Source organism: Carassius gibelio, chromosome A24, assembly GCF_023724105.1.
Source record: "Carassius gibelio isolate Cgi1373 ecotype wild population from Czech Republic chromosome A24, carGib1.2-hapl.c, whole genome shotgun sequence".
Classification (NCBI taxonomy): Eukaryota; Metazoa; Chordata; class Actinopteri; order Cypriniformes; family Cyprinidae; genus Carassius; species Carassius gibelio.
In genome coordinates, this window is record NC_068394.1 from 13,683,563 (window position 1) to 13,699,762 (window position 16,200).

At 34.7% G+C, this 16,200-nt stretch overlaps 1 long non-coding RNA gene across 1 annotated transcript in view; it reads left to right on the forward strand.

Moving 5' to 3' along the window:
• LOC127945912 (uncharacterized) overlaps window positions 1–15,853 on the forward strand; it is a 47,486-nt gene extending 31,633 nt beyond the window's left edge. Inside the window, exons 2-3 of the long non-coding RNA XR_008150974.1 lie at window positions 307–556; window positions 14,515–15,853. This is a non-coding gene — a long non-coding RNA (uncharacterized LOC127945912). The remainder of the gene's footprint in view (window positions 1–306; window positions 557–14,514) is intronic.
• Window positions 15,854–16,200: the final 347 nt, after the last annotated feature.

The following is a 16,200-nucleotide window of genomic DNA, read 5'->3' on the forward strand; positions in this document are numbered from 1 at the left end:
AGAGCAATGTAAGTTTCAGGAAATAACCTCCAGTGATGAATAAATCTGTGAGGAAAATGGCTGAAACAGCTGTGGGGCAATTTAAGAAACAAATCCTTTCAGTACTTCAAACAGTGTTGTAAAGTATAGGTTTCTTCCATCTAAGCAAGAGTGATATGTACAAAAGACGTTATTAGAGGTTCCTCCCCCTAAAGCACAGTAGAAATTCTAGAAACCTAATTAATGGACATGCTCTGTTGTTCTATCACTTAGTCATGCCCATTCATCCCCATAAACTAATTACTTGCTTCCTTCATTTCCTCACAGACCTTCAGGACAGCTGCTAGTCAGCCTGTCGTTCTCTCAATAGAAGCCTGAAACCGGAGACACGAGTGAATGCCAAACTTTTCAGGAAAAAAACCTACATGTTCTGCCCCATGCCACCTACGTGTTCTGCTGAGCTTACAGCTCCTTGCCATCAAAGTCAATGTTGCTGCTATGCTGTGAAGAGATGAAGATCTGCTGTTTCCTGTGGACAGCTGGGTTTTACACAGTAGGCATAAAGAGGTGGAAGAGGGTAAGGAATGCTTTGGTTTTTGGAGTTAGCCTGTACTCAGCATCAGTGCTCTGTATTTTTTCCACATAAATACATGCATTTCTAAGAGGTTTTGTATATCTATGTATAAGATTCAGCTGGACGGATGATGTAACTGATTTAACATTTGCAACTTATTGCAACAACGCTAAACTACTATTCTAAAATTAATTTTCATTCCATATAAACAGTTTTTTTTTTTTTTACATTACAAATGATAACTGCAATTTGATAAATTGTTAATGAATGCTTTTGTTTGATTATGTATGTGCAGTTTGCTGTTACAAAAATAAACCATTAGTGAAGGTTCAAATCGATACGTAGAAGCCAGTTTTGAGATTATTAGCATCTGCCGATAACCAGTCCTCTTTGGTTGAATGAATAATAAACATCTTTTTTTCAATAATTGTTTTGTCATTTTTAATAAGTTTTGTAGCCTATCGTACTTGCCAACTTGTCAAAACTGATTAGTTACATCGATTTACTGCAGCACAAAATGACATCAGTTACAGCTTGATAGAAGTAGCAAAGTAAAATAACATTTATTTGGATGAATAATAGCATTTGTTTGAATGAATTAATGAGAAAGAGAGAGAGATTGGGGGTGTGTGAATTATCCACATCTCTCTACTAACAATAAAGAGTATAATTACTTAAAAAACAGCAATGTTCCTTAGAAACATGTAAAACGTAGAGATTCATTTGTGAAGCTACCTATTTAATAAAAGTTACACAAAAAAATTCTGTGCTCCTGAAAGTATCTGTGTGCGTACGTCTGCGGAGTGATTAATTCAATTTGAACTTATCTTTAATATCAGTTAGCACTGGAATTGAGCTGTCGCAGAGAAGGATTTGTTTATTTTGTGTAGACCACATAATGTGCAACATCCTTTTGATTCTTTACAGTAACAGAAATGATTGGTTTACCTCTTGAGTCTTTTGGTTCGAGTCGTTTTATTCCTACCCTTACAAAAATGCAAATACAGTAGTTAATTGTTGTTCAGCTTAAAAAATTACGCAATATTGATGTGGGCATGTCCTGGTAGGACAATCTGACCATAGCTGTATTCCTTCCAGCTCCAACCCCCGAAGACTCGAGAGATGAACTAATCAATTCTGTTTCTGGTACAGACTGCATAGCTTTAGTTAATGGGGATGTGACATGACAAAAGAACGAATGACTTACTGTAGATCAGGAGGTGAGGGAAACGAATCAACTGCATAAACTGAAACAATGAATGAATCGTTTCTGTTTCTCATAACTTGCCCTTATTCTCATAACTTGCCCTCATAAGTAGATGTGTTGTGCCATTTGATAAGCGTAGTGTAAGTAAATATGTTGTAGAATTTGGTTATTAGAATTTAACATTTTAATTATATTCTGCTGAAATGAACGGAATGTCTTGAAAAAAGAAATCTGTTCATTTTGAAGAACGAGATTCAAAGATCCGAGTTAGTAAAATTATCCAAAGTTTACCAAAGTGTACCAAATGGCATAAATTGGGCAATGAAGTGAGAACAAATGGCCTCCAAACTAAGGGCATGTTCCAAAACCTGTAAAAAAAAAAAAAAAAAAAAAAAAAAAAATTAGATTTTTATCATATAATTGCAGCTTAGTCACCCTAAGAGACTTCTTTCAAAAACGAAAAATCTTACCTACCCAACTTTTGAATGGTAATGTATCTGTATTAACTAATCTTTCTTAATCATTCAGGTAAGTGCTTTCATATGATTTCAGTGGATGTCACTTTTTGGGAGGTCAGACCATCATTTTTTAACTCTGTGTAAGGTCCATTTGACACAAGGTTGAATGAGCAGAAAGCCGATAAATGAGACCTTCCTCACCACTGATGGTCCTCCATTGCATTTGCTTGTCTGTGATTGGACGGGACAGACTGGCACAAATTCCTGTTGGATCACATTTCAGCAAGGGTCATTTGATGAAAGATAAGTGGATGAACAGCTTGTTGTGAATGGCTGGCTCCTCTGTTCCACAGAATGGCAGCCTCACATGCATGCATGCATATGAGCATACGTCACCTAGTCTCTTTGCTTCTTTTTCACAAACCTCCTGATTCAAGGCTTCACGGGATATGGGAAGTTAAAAATTTTGACTCCCTTCACAGCCTGTCCCATAAATAGTAGGTTTCTACAGCTCCAACACTGACCTGACTGAACTGGTCTCAGCCTGCGGAACCACAGAGAACAAATTTTTTTTATTATGCTCCAGTAACAAGAAATTTTTTTTTTATTTTTTTTTTATTTTGAACAGACAGTAGTGCTACACACTCATTTTACATGAGCAGTTGTTAATTTAATTTAATTAGATTTGTATAATTTCAAACAAATACAATATAATAGCCTGACTTTTGATTTGTGAAATTATGCTATATAAGACACCTGCACAAAACAAAAACAGTGGATGAAGTGAATGAAAATGCAAATTTATTATCTGACACCAGGTGGCGCTTATTGAACAGCAGCAATATGTAGTTTCCTTGGTTACAGCTGTAAACAAAGAAACTGAACTTATAAACACTACTTTAATATGTATTTTAGAAAATGCCATCAAAACATTTCTGAAGATGGTCAATTCCTCTCAGAGATACTTTCATATGTGTTAGGGTTAGGTTTGTATAATTCTTTAATCGGAATTATGATTTGGAGAATTCTTTAATCGGAATTATGATTTGGATAATTCTTTAATCGGAATTATGATTTGGATAATTCTTTAATCGGAATTATTGGTTTGGTAAATTAAGTTTTGGGGAGTGTCATATAAGTGTATTTGTTTTGATTAGTGGTTCTTGGACTGGAGAGAAAGATCGAATTGCCCAACAGTTGCACTAAATTTCTCCGATGTTGCAGTTTAGACTGCATAAGCCATAAATAACCCTGTGTTAGGCTGAAGAGCGCTTAACGCTTTTTGTTATTTTAGTTTGTTGTTTTTGGTGCGTCGAACGCGGGTAGACAGTTGGTTAGCAGTTGAGCTGCATGTGGGCGTGCCGAAGACTAGAGCTGAGTATAATTAGTTGTGTATATATTAGTTAAATGGAGGTTGGCTTTAAAAATCTTTCTGGCAATTGAAGTGTGAGCTGTTGCATTTGGTGAGTATTATTTGTTGTTCAAATGTTCTTTTAGCGACAAGGTTTGGTTAAAATGGATTTGTTACAGGATTTTATTGTTGCTCCTACGATAGGTAAATTAGAGGGTCTTTCAAAAGAGCAATTATTTAAAGTAGCTTAACATTTCGATATTGAATTGGCTTTAACAAAAAGTACTAAGGTAAAACCTCTGCGAGGGGCTGTAGAAGAGAAATTAAGAGAGATGTTAATTTTGACTTCAGAGACACAGTCTGATGAAGAGGTGATACCTGAAGGTACTTCGACACCTCATGCGTTGCTAGAACCTAATATGTTAACCTACGAGCAACAGTTAGAAATCCTTAAGATACAAAATAAAGAACATAAATTGGACCGACAACTTGAATTACAGAAATTGAAAAGCCAAGAGCGAGAACAAGAATGAAATTTTGAAATATTTATAATGCAACAAAGAATGGAAGAAGTGAAATTAGTTCAGGATGCAGAACGGTTAAAATTGATCGGACAAGGAAAGCTTTCTGGTGGTAATGTTGATTCCCTAAATGATCAGGAAATTGCAGGGGCGAGTGGAAATGGAATAACCGGTTTAGTACAGATGATTAAACTCTTACCTAAATTCAATGATCGAGATCCAGATGTGTTTTTTTTTCTCTATTTGAGAGTTTGGCTGAGGATAGGGGATGGAACGATGCTGAACGCACACTCTTACTACAAAGTGTACAAAGCCTTCATTTCACTTTCTTTTGAAAATCGAAAGAATTATAAGGTAGTAAAAGAGGCGGTTTTAAAAGCTTATGAACTTGTCCCGGAAGTGTTTCGGCGACGTTTTAGGGGATGGGGAAAATATGAGTGTAAAACACACGTTGAAGTGGCAAGGGAATTGGCAAAGTCTCTTTAATCGTTTGCGTACATCATTGTGTGTTAGTACTTTTTAAGAGCTTTCTAATCTAATAGTTTTGGAGCAGTTTAAAAACATTATCCCAGAGTGTTTCGCGATGTATGTAAACGAACATAAGGTGACAACGGCTGCTGAGGCTGCCATTCTTGCGGACGACTATGTACTAATCCATAAAAGCGCCAGTGAGTATTTTTTATAAGAAGCCAAATAACAGCGGAAATGCAGTGAGAATGGGTCCGAATAATCCGAGCATGCTAGAAAAGTGGAACCAATAATTTTGTTTGATTTCTAAACCTGATTAAATTTTATCCTGTGATTTGGATTGTTCTCTGTATGTGTTTTTGTTTACAGAGTACCTTTTTATAAGGGCCCCTGTCTTTGGGAAGGAGGTGTGACGTTCCAAGGGGCGGTAGTATTTTATTTTGTCCAGCAGGAGTCTTGGGGTAACACATCTTGTGTCTTTAGGTTAAGTGCTGTGACGTGCTGTGAGGTGTGGGAAATTGATTGATTAACCATGCTGCTTATAAGATGCTGGCTTTCTCACCCTCAGAGCAGAAGGAAATTGGGGCTTGGTCTCTGCTGGTCTTGCTGTCTTGTGGTCATGCAGACTTTCTCACACTCTTCAGTCCAAGGCTTGATGTTGTGTTTTGTATCTTTATTTGGTAACACTTTATAATAACTGCATGCTATTAATCATTAGTTAAGCATTAGGAAACAGTTAATTCATCATTTATAAAGCATTAATAGACATTTATAAGCAGTTTATAAATACAGATATAAATGTTTTATACCTGATTTAAAAGCATATCTATAATGTATTTAATACTTGTTTTTTCATACTTTATTAATGATCAATTTATCATTTCTAAATTAAGTATAGCATTATTTACACACCAGTTATCAAGGAGTTGTCAGTGGTTCATAAGATCACTTAGAAATTGTAAGTAAATGATTAAAAAACTATTTAAATGTGCATTCATATATCTTTTTATTCAGACATATAGTAATAGTTACTTATAGTGTTAATAAATGATTTATTAACATGTATTTCTACTGTAATTCAGGGTTGATTTATGTAGTTGTTAGTTAACTATTTTTGTGAGCTCATCTAAAGTGAGGACTATTTATGCCTTGTAAAGCTTTTACAAATGAGATTTAAAGGCTGTTAATATTTCTATGTTCTGTATCACCGTGTTGTGTTTGTTTCTGTTTTTTTGTTTAGAAGATAACTGAGCCTTTAAATATCCTTTATAAATGCTTTACAAGGCATAACTAGTCCTCACTTTAGATGAGCTCACATAAATAGTTAACTGACCACTACTAAATGTTTTATAACTACCTGAATGTACTACATTTCTTGTGATCTTATGAATCACTGGCAACTCCTAAATAACTGGTTTGTAAATAATGTTATACTTCATTGAGAAATGATAAATTGATCATGAATAAAGTATGAAATTACACATTATAGATATGCTTTTAAATCAAGAATAAAGCATTTATATCTGTATTTATAAACTGATTATTACTGTCTATTAATGCTTTATAAATTATGAATTATCTGTTTACTAATGCTTAATTAATGATTAATAGTGTGCAGTTATTATAAAGGGTTACCTTTTATTTATTTATTTTATCTTTTACTTTAATGTAGTTATGTCTGTTTTCTGATTAAAATACAAATTTGAGCAAATTTGATTATGTTGTATGGACTCTCCATTCATGTTGCTACTCCTTGAGCCAAGGGGTCGTAACACTGACTGTATGATCTGAACTGTGATGTATGTATTGTGACAGTTCGGTATGAATACATGTCCCGTTAGACTCCTTATATGTGTGTGTGTGTGTGTGTGTATATATATATATATATATATATATATATATATATATATATATATATATATATATATATATATATATATGTATGTATGTATGTATGTATGTATGTATGTATGTATGTATGTATGTATGTATGTATGTATGTGTGTGTGAGAGAGAGAGAGAGTGAGAAGCTGAGACGGACTAAATCCAGAAGAACTGTGGTAAGATCTCCAATACACTTAAAGTTGTCATGAAACGGAAGTTGCTATAATCTTTTTTTACATATTGTGATGGCATGAAGGGTGGGAATTCACGATTCACCTAGAGTTTGATTGACAAGGGATTGGACCAATCATAATGCAAAATATGCCATTTTGTTTGACACACTGCTCAAACAGGAGAGTTAGATTAATGTCCGTGAACTATGGTGTATTGACATATTTCCGTGGTGGAGATGGCATGTTCATTCATGTTTATTTCATGCTATAAAAGTAGTAAAGAAGAAGCAATGATACGATTTCCAAGTGGTTTACAGATGTTCAAGTGGTACAAATGTGAATTGATCACTATCTGCTAGTTATAGCATAAAATACACATGAATGAACATCAGAAGGTATGTTCTATGTCGTTCTATGTAGCCTATGGATTTTGCACTTGTGTTTCATTCTAGTTTATATCTTTAATGGATTGCTTTCAACAACAAACATTTAATAATCTGTGACAGAGTATTGCGTTACTTATTACACAAACACAGATGCATACTGTATACAGACAGTATAGAATATATTGTCATATGACCTTTAGAACACTGGGATACGAATATGTTTCGTATACTGAGATTCACTCAGCTCATGACCTTGTAAACATCCAATGTCTGTGTAACTCATCTTCGCTGCTTTTCAGCCCATAACTCCAAATGATATCTATTTAATATTTCAATTATTTCTTCTAGACATCAACAGACAGCATGTAGGTGTTTGCTTAAGTATCCTGCTGCTCTCCTGAGAAAAAGCCCTCACATTTTTGGGTGCAGATCTCTGGAGTAAAGTGAGAGAGAGAGTGTCTGTTCTGTGAATCATATACACATTTGAATGACACCAGCAACTTCTGTAGGTTTGTTGTCAATCAGCAGCCCCATGGGAGGCATGAGACATTGGATGTGTGTGTGTGCGTGTGTGTGTGGGAACATGTCAGGTGTGCCCTTTTTTTAAAACAGCCTCTCCCCTTCATACACATTCCTGATATCAACCTCATCAACATCCCAGGAATATTGCACAGCCAGAATCTATTTTCACATCATGCTTTCACACCCTTCAGCCCCTCATACACATTGTTGAGGCATATGAATTTTGAAATTGCATTTTACACACGTTAAGGGAAAACAAATGTGTAAAGAGCTGTATAATTTAAAGTTAGCAGACTCTGGTATATAAGTACATTTGCTAAAGTATTCGTGCAATACAGTATGTCCTCATGGCATCATAGAGTGTCTCAAAATGTGTAATCATATGGGGCTACATTTTCATATATTGCATATATTGACGTATTTTTATTTTTATTTTTATTTTTTACCTTAAAAATAGGTTAAATCTTTAATCAGTGATAAAAAAATTTCTGTCTATCTTACAGTACATACATGGAAACCATAAAAGAGATGAAAAGCCTTGTTGTATTACTTTTGGTTGTAAAGTAATAAAACATAATGAACAACATTTCCTTTTCTCTTATTCAACAGTTTTATGGTTGTGCTTTATGATTTGTTTTATTGTTGAGTGGCGGTTCAGTTATTTGATCAGGTGAAAAATAAAAGTTTTATAAGGCTCTTTGTGACACTATCATACATGAATGAATATGTTACTGTACATGCCGCGCCATGAGACATTTTGTAGCTGCCTTGCACCTCTAAAATATTGAAGTAAAAAAAACAAACAAAAAAAAAAAACAATCTAAAATAAGTAATTAAATAATTGTGTGTATTTAATTTTTTTTACTACTTTCATGGTTCAGAAAAGAGCAGCATGAATATTCTTCAAAATGTTTCCTATACTGTTGCATAGATGAAAGTCATTCCGATTTAGAACATGTAAGGGTCAGTAATAATTAACAACATAAAGTTTCCTGCACTGTGTGTATGTGTGTGTGTGTGTGTATATATATATATATATATATATATATATATATATATATATATATATATATATATATATATATATATACACACACACACACACACACACACACTGTGAGACTGACGTTATTAGGAACAACTGTATCTCAGTCTCCGTGTAGCTTCATTGAGAAATCTGTCTCTCGCTGGCACTATAGCAGACAGGGTTCCAGAAGCAAGTTCTTTAACAGCCTGTTAAAGCAGTTTGAAGTGCTTTCATGACAGAACTTGTTTAAGTGAGCGGTAATTTCTGAGATAAACTTTCCCTTAGTCTCTTTCTCTGTCTCACTGCAATTAGACTTGTGAGTGGTTGATGACAGGCTGCCAGAATGTTGAAAGACGGTAGCAGCTGATTCCCAAGAGCTGAATGGCATCACCTGTTTAGACAAAACAGATGATGTAGGTAGACATTTAGTATCCTGTACAAAAGGTGAAGAAAGATGCTTTGCTTGAGTTTTATTTTATTCATTGCCTCATTCTAACAATATCTTATTTTGTTTCCTATGAAGATGTATTTGAAATATAATTTGTGATTTAGCTCCTTATATGGTCATTTTATTTGAGGTTTGCAATGTCTCATAATACAGGACTAGGCAAGAAGTGTTTAGAAATTTCTACTGCAAGGATATCTGTATGTATATTTTAGGTCCGAGTTTAGTTTTACATCCTCTTTGATTGTGTGTTTTTCTTAATGTCCTGCTGATGTGGATATGATGCAATTACTCCCTTTTGACTTGAGAACACTGAAATCTGTTGTTTCAAAATGTGTAGCATTGCAATGGTCAACAAAATGCTATTTTCTCTCTCTCCAAAATATTGCTACTAAGGAATTTCTAGTCATTAAGTTGAAGTTGGAGTGTAAACTACAGGATAATGAAAGCATGACCAGTGATTTGAGACTGTGCTTACAGAAAGCCAATCATTACATATCCATTTTATCCATACTCCTACATTACATTTTAAGAGTTTTTAATTGGAGAATATTCTGTTCCAAAGCATTATTAATTTGAATCGAAAGCCCGTATTTCAAATAAGATGGAATGTGAGTTTTTGCATAACAGTTTTAGCCTCAAGCCTTAAGATGTTGGAGATACTCTCTCACCTGTTATAATTCATTTAAAGTCTCTGTACAAGGTGAACCCACTCCACCCATACATATTCTGTACTGAAGAAATAGCTGCTTTTTGCATGTTGGTATAGCAGTTGATCAACCTTTCCTAAGGAGTGTCCCATTCCTGAAAGATTCACAAGCCCACAGTCTGATGTCTAACATCGCAGAAACAATGCGATCTTTGATTTTTGTCAAAAAGATGACTTTTAATCTGAAATTTCCCATGACCCTGGTTATGGATGTGAACATCAGCAATTCACCTTAAAGATATTATAAACTTGTTACAGATCCGTGAATTCTGAAGTGGAGCCAGAGTGTTTCAGAATTGCTTCTGGTAAATATAATTACCATATAAACAGCTATTATTTAAACAAATTTGGATGTATCTGGTTAATCATATTAATAATTTTACCGGTTGCCTAAGAGAACATTGTTGCTTCTCAATCTTCAAGTTGAGAAATTCAAGCTTGTTTTCCAGTTAATGCTAAAAAGCGGCAAATTACTAGAGAAACACACGGATGTAAAAAGAGGATATGGGTTGCATAATTGGATTTACTGGAATTATATGTGAGTGTACAGTATATTTGTTGTTTTAAGTGTGTCTGTGTATGTTCCTAACCCTGCTTGAATGATGTAAAGTAATTTTTTCTGCATACCACAGATGTGTCAGTTGCTGTTAACGTTCTTGATCATCCCCAGAATTTTCTTCAAATGACTCCATAATTGTAAATCGTGAATAATCACGTTGCCACATCAGCTGTGGGCAATGTAAAAATGTGTAGGCTAAATTGATTTCTCTGACAGGATTCGGTTTATCTGTGTCATTGTTTTCTATTAGGATCTTCTCATGACTTTACTCAAGAAAGAAGTAATAATTTTTTGTCTCTCAAACACGCATGCAGTACCTGCTTGTGGTTACTTGTCACTGATACGTGTCCATACCCATGTGATGGGGAGTAATTGACTAAAACTAATTAAAAGTAAGTATTACATTGCTGTTTTTAATGTTACTATCTAGTTTTATGAGCAAGTGAATTGTAAACGGTCTCCTTTATATGTATTGTGGGAAAGTCATTCTCCTGAATTGGTTTGTGCTAATTGGTCGTCTCTCATGTTTTGTTGGAAAGTCTGATTCATTCTAGCAAATCAGTCCATCTTAAATGTACTGGGAAGTCTGATCAAATGGCACATCTGGACAAAACCTGCTGGACAAACTACAACTCTTCCTTCCCACCTAAAGCCATCTTATCCTGATCAATATCACACTGCTTGTTCATTTAGGCCAGAGGAGAACTGGTCCCTCGACTAACTTTTTTTTTTTTTTGTCTTTTGTAGAGCTGCTTCCAGGTGAATCAGACTTGTTTATAATTCATGAATTTCGCAACATTGACACTGTTATTGAACTGAATTGAATCAATAATTAACTGATCTGAGCTGAATAACTACTAGGAAACTACTAACTAAAAATACAAACTCTCCCACCACCAACATGACATGGACAGACATTAGTTAGTCATAGAATTTGTGCAATGAAAATCTAGTCCGATGTGGTTCATTACTTGTTTTTGACTGCATTATTTGAATGTCCCCTGTTGTGCCGCCTGTGGTCAAGGAACATTTGACAACATTTGCTGTTCTGTTATTATAATGGTTTCTGCCACAGACACGTCCAACGAATGTGTTTTTCTAATCTCCCTCTGACTTGAACTTTACCTCATGCCTGCTAACGTCATTCTGTCATAGCTTGTCCTTTGTAACTTTCAGCCTTTATCTGTTTTGTGCACAACTGTCTCTCTCTCACGCTCTCAGGAAAAGAAAAAAAAAAGTATATTCCCAACATTACAAGATTGTGCTTCCCACACAGAGTCATGCTGGAGTGTGTGTGTATAGTGTGGCACACCTCAGGAGGAATGTATATATGTGTGAGAGAGATAATATCAGAGGGTAAAGGATATGGGTAAGTGAGTGATGGCCACTCAAGAGCAACCTGTCTACCTGATAGGAAGGGTGGAAGTGGGTGAGTGATTTTCCCACCAGCCCCTGCATACCATCCCTACCATTTGGAGAATGGTACAGCCCAACAAGATATAATCTACACACACTGGTAAGGATGCACATGCTCACAAAAATGCTAATTGTATCTATATTCATGAAAATTCAATGATAAAATTCTGATGTAATACTTTATTTAACTCAACATGCAGCTGTATGTTTAATTGTGAATGTTTACAGCGCTGGAAACAACAGTCATAGCGAGAAAATGTTCACAAAAATTTGCACTATAAAAAATGTTCTGTAAAAAGAAAGTAGAGCAGCAAACAGTGAATACTCATTCAGATTCCCACTTGGCTCTTTTGAGGTTTCTCAGCAACTTTTCTGTAATCTACAACACATTGGGCACTCCCCTTCTTCTCTGTTTGACTAAAGATTACTCAAACTGTTCAGTACATGTCTATGTGAGTAGATGAGTGCTCACTTGTTTGTTTTTGGGGATGCCCCCTGTTGCTGGAAATAAAGTGAAATGAAACTGACCACAACAGATGAAAAAGAAAAATTCCTGGCATTTTCAACTTATTGTAAAGTTAATTGCGCAATATAGTTATTCATATACTCAGAGGTTGCAAATGACGTTTACATTTTTTAGTTGAAAAAAAAAAAAATATTGTTCCCATAATTTAAAAATCCACAACAAAATTATTCTGCGTCATATTGTGTCATGGTCTTATAAAGGTGTAATAAAGACACAATCATTGCTATTAATGATTTATAACTGTTAAAGAGGCTATAACCTTAGTTTTATACCCCTGTCATGTGCATGTAGAATATGAACTTCTAACATCAGAATGTTGTGTATGATTTATGGGAAAAGGTGTAGGAAGAGGGATTTCTTAAGTGGGAAGATAAGAAACGAGCCTCTGCAACGCTGTCTGTTTCATGTTTGAGCAGTTGGTGCACGGAGACGGTTTATGGGGTGAGTCATGCAGGTTGGACCTGTTTGAGGATGTGAGATTAACTGTTAGTTAGTACGTGACATGTAACAGTACACTGACCTCTGAAGACTCAAGAAATGTATTGAGCATCATCATTTAGTTGTCCGTCAAAGTGAACTGGCTCATTGGTGCCTATACTTAATGCATGTGCTTTGGTGTGATTTTTTTTTACTTTAAAACATAATTATTCTCATAATTCATATTATCATTCAACTGAAACTAATAATAAAGGAATTGTCTATACTTAATCTAGATCCAGTAGCTTCTCAAAGATCCAGTCATAATGTTCTATTTTTATAAAATGTAAAAGCCCTTTTGCAACAAAAGTCAAAAGAATAAGGAAAATTTGAATCAATATCTGTAGAGGCCGGCATAGCGCATACAAACTTTTCTGATGCGATGCCATTCTTTACTGTGTGTAGAATAAGATGCAGGGGGAAAAAAGTTCAACATTCTTAACACAAATTTTTATCTATAGTCATTTTGCATATTTGTATGGTTGAATTGGATCATCGAAGGTCAGCAGTTTGCGCACTTACTCCAGATTTCTCTCAATATGGGGACAGGATAACTGTCAATCAACATATGGAAAAGCAAAGTACCTGGCACGACTTTATTGAAAAAATAACTCAAATATTTTCTTGTAAATTAAAAAGTAATGTGTTATTTTACTAGTTATGTGAAAAAAGTAATCTGATTACATAACTCTTGTTACTTGTAATGCTTTACCAAACGCTAGAAATAGTGGAGCACTGCTCATTAAAATCACTATACAGTAAATGCTGTGCAGTATTCAGCAAGTAGTAAATCAGCATGAATGGAAAGATTACTGATTCATAATGGGAAGGTGATGGTTGTTCCAGCTTATGTTCAGAGCATGTTTTAGTCATAGGGGTCATAGCACCTGAGGGGGCTTCAAAAAGCTCAGCATTGCTTTATGTTAAACACCTGTTCCATTACATGCTAAAACAGATCCTGTTCAGAAGTGGTTTCTCCTGTCAGCCTAATGGAAATGTAATAGGAGGAACGGTCAATCGCCCTCAAGGTCCTAGTTTGTTTGAAAACAGTTGGTAGAGAAAGTGAGACAGACATGAAGGAAAAACAAGCAAGACGTCTCTTTGTCTTAGTAACCCTGTTCCGGGTCGGGGAAACTGAAACCCTCACTCAATCATTGTTGGCCTCACTCGCACAGCTGTGACATGAAACAGGTGCTGCTGTGACAGCAGGTTTATGCATCTGACACCTCTGGCTCTTTCCCCCCTTAAACTCTATCTGAAAGCTTAAGGATTAAGGGAGGAAGCTTTGCTGGAATTCGACCACAATTACATAGCCAAAGCTTACCAGCTTACTGAACCCAAAAAAAAATGCTCTTCCAAGAATGTGATCAGGTGAATTGACGACCTTTCAAATGGGATTCATTTAAAGTGAACATAAAACCTCAAAACTACACTGTGAAAAATACAATTCACTTTAGCTTTAAACGTTTATATATATATATATATATATATATATATATATATATATATATATATATATATATATATATATATACACACCACTGTTCAATTGGTTGGTCATTAAATTTAGAGGTTAAAGGTTTAATTGAAGGCTCAACTGAAATCAAAGTGGTGTCAAAGCAACACTAGTGTTTTACTGGACCACTTTGAATTGATTGAATTTAAGTCTTAAATGTCTATAAATCAGTATGAATAGTAGAAATTAGTGAAGTTGGAATTATGTAAATAATTATGTATAATTTTTACAATGATATCAATTCATCACCTCTCTTCGCAAAGTTAACTTGTGCTCATGTGCCACACTTTGTCCTTTTTCTTTCTTTTCTTTCCAGATCAGAGCCCTATGGCGGTGTGTTTGATGACTGTCAGGGCCAGCAGTGTCAAGGTCAGCGTTCTTGTGAGTGAGTGTGACCTGAATAATGTATAACTACATGATAAGCAGAAGGCAAAGAGTTTATAGTAAGTCCCTCGGTAAACTACATACACAGTGAGATCACCTAGATCACAGTAATGATGGACTGTGGGACACTTATCTATCAGAGTCTCAACTTTTTTTCCCCCTGATTTTGACCAGGATCACATGATGTTTACTCACTCAGGCATTTCAAACAAACCTGTTGATATGCAGCAGCTGGATATATTCATATGTATAAGAAAAAAAAAAAAAAAAAACTTATTTGCAGCCCAGTATTTTTTTTTAAAAAAAGAAAGAAAATAAATAAAGAAATAACATACTTGTTTTTAGAGATGAAAATGTAAGTTTAATGAAAAGAAAAAGAAGCATAAAAGGAAATGTAAAAAAGGAAATGTATTTTCAACAGACATGTTGTTGCAGCCATCTTCAGCTTCATGAAAAGCGAGAGATTAAAGTATTGTGTCCATGCACCACATGGCTTTGAATTCTAAAGAATCCAGTGAATCCTTCATAAGGAAATGCGGCAGGACTAAAGTTGCAGTATGTCCTTGATCCATCAACAGATGATTTATTTATGAATTTAATACTGCTCTTGGACAAACAGAAGATCTGCAGATACATGTATACATATTGAGCTTCATTCACAATAGATATTGTATTTTAGAGCGTGAAGCAAAGTATCATGAAGAAACTGTCAAAATATTTCTTGAGAAATGAAAAACAAGAATTGAAGATGAATACAAAGTCATTAATGTGAATCGATGATGGGAACAAGAATGGATTATTCATTCTCATAGCTTGCTGATTCAAACCGCTCCTCTCCTTGTAGCTCTTAAACAGAACAAGGGGATTTTTTACCAGCATTAGTGAATTATTTGTTTCTTTTTTAGACTTTATTTCATTATTTGAAATCTTTTTATTATTATATTGCACTTAGAATTTTGAGAAAGGTGTATCACAAATAAAATTCATTATTATTGCATTATCTTAATATTCTGTTGGACCACAGTGAGGTCCACTAGATTTCATGCACACTTGTATATTTTGGTGTATGCTAATACTAGTATGTAGTATACTGAGAAAATCACATTTGAAGTTGTCCAAATATATTCTTAGCAATGCATATTACTAATCAAAGATTACGTTTTGATATATTTATGGTAGGAAATTTACTAAATATATCCATGGAACGTGAGCTTTACTTAATATCCTAATGATTTTTGGCATAAAAAAATAAATGATTTTGACCCATACAATGTTTTTTTGGCTATTGCTAAAAACATACCCCAGCGACTTAAGACTGCATTTGTGGTCCAGGGTCACATTTATTTTTGTAAGGTGTGGATTACATATATCTTCAAATCACTTGTCACCTTTTGTCATCAATTTATTTTTACTGAAAGTGGCAAAGTTCTCAGTTACTCATTAGCAAATGTTTCATAAAACAATCATTCCAAATCTCATGTATAGACAAATACAAATAAAAGATAACCTACAAAGTTGCTCAAAGGCAGATTTACCAATCAAAGCTTTAATAAAGTTCCTTTTGGTCAGGCACAAAGCATGATACCTAAGTTCTAAAGTGTCCTTTGTGCTTTATATG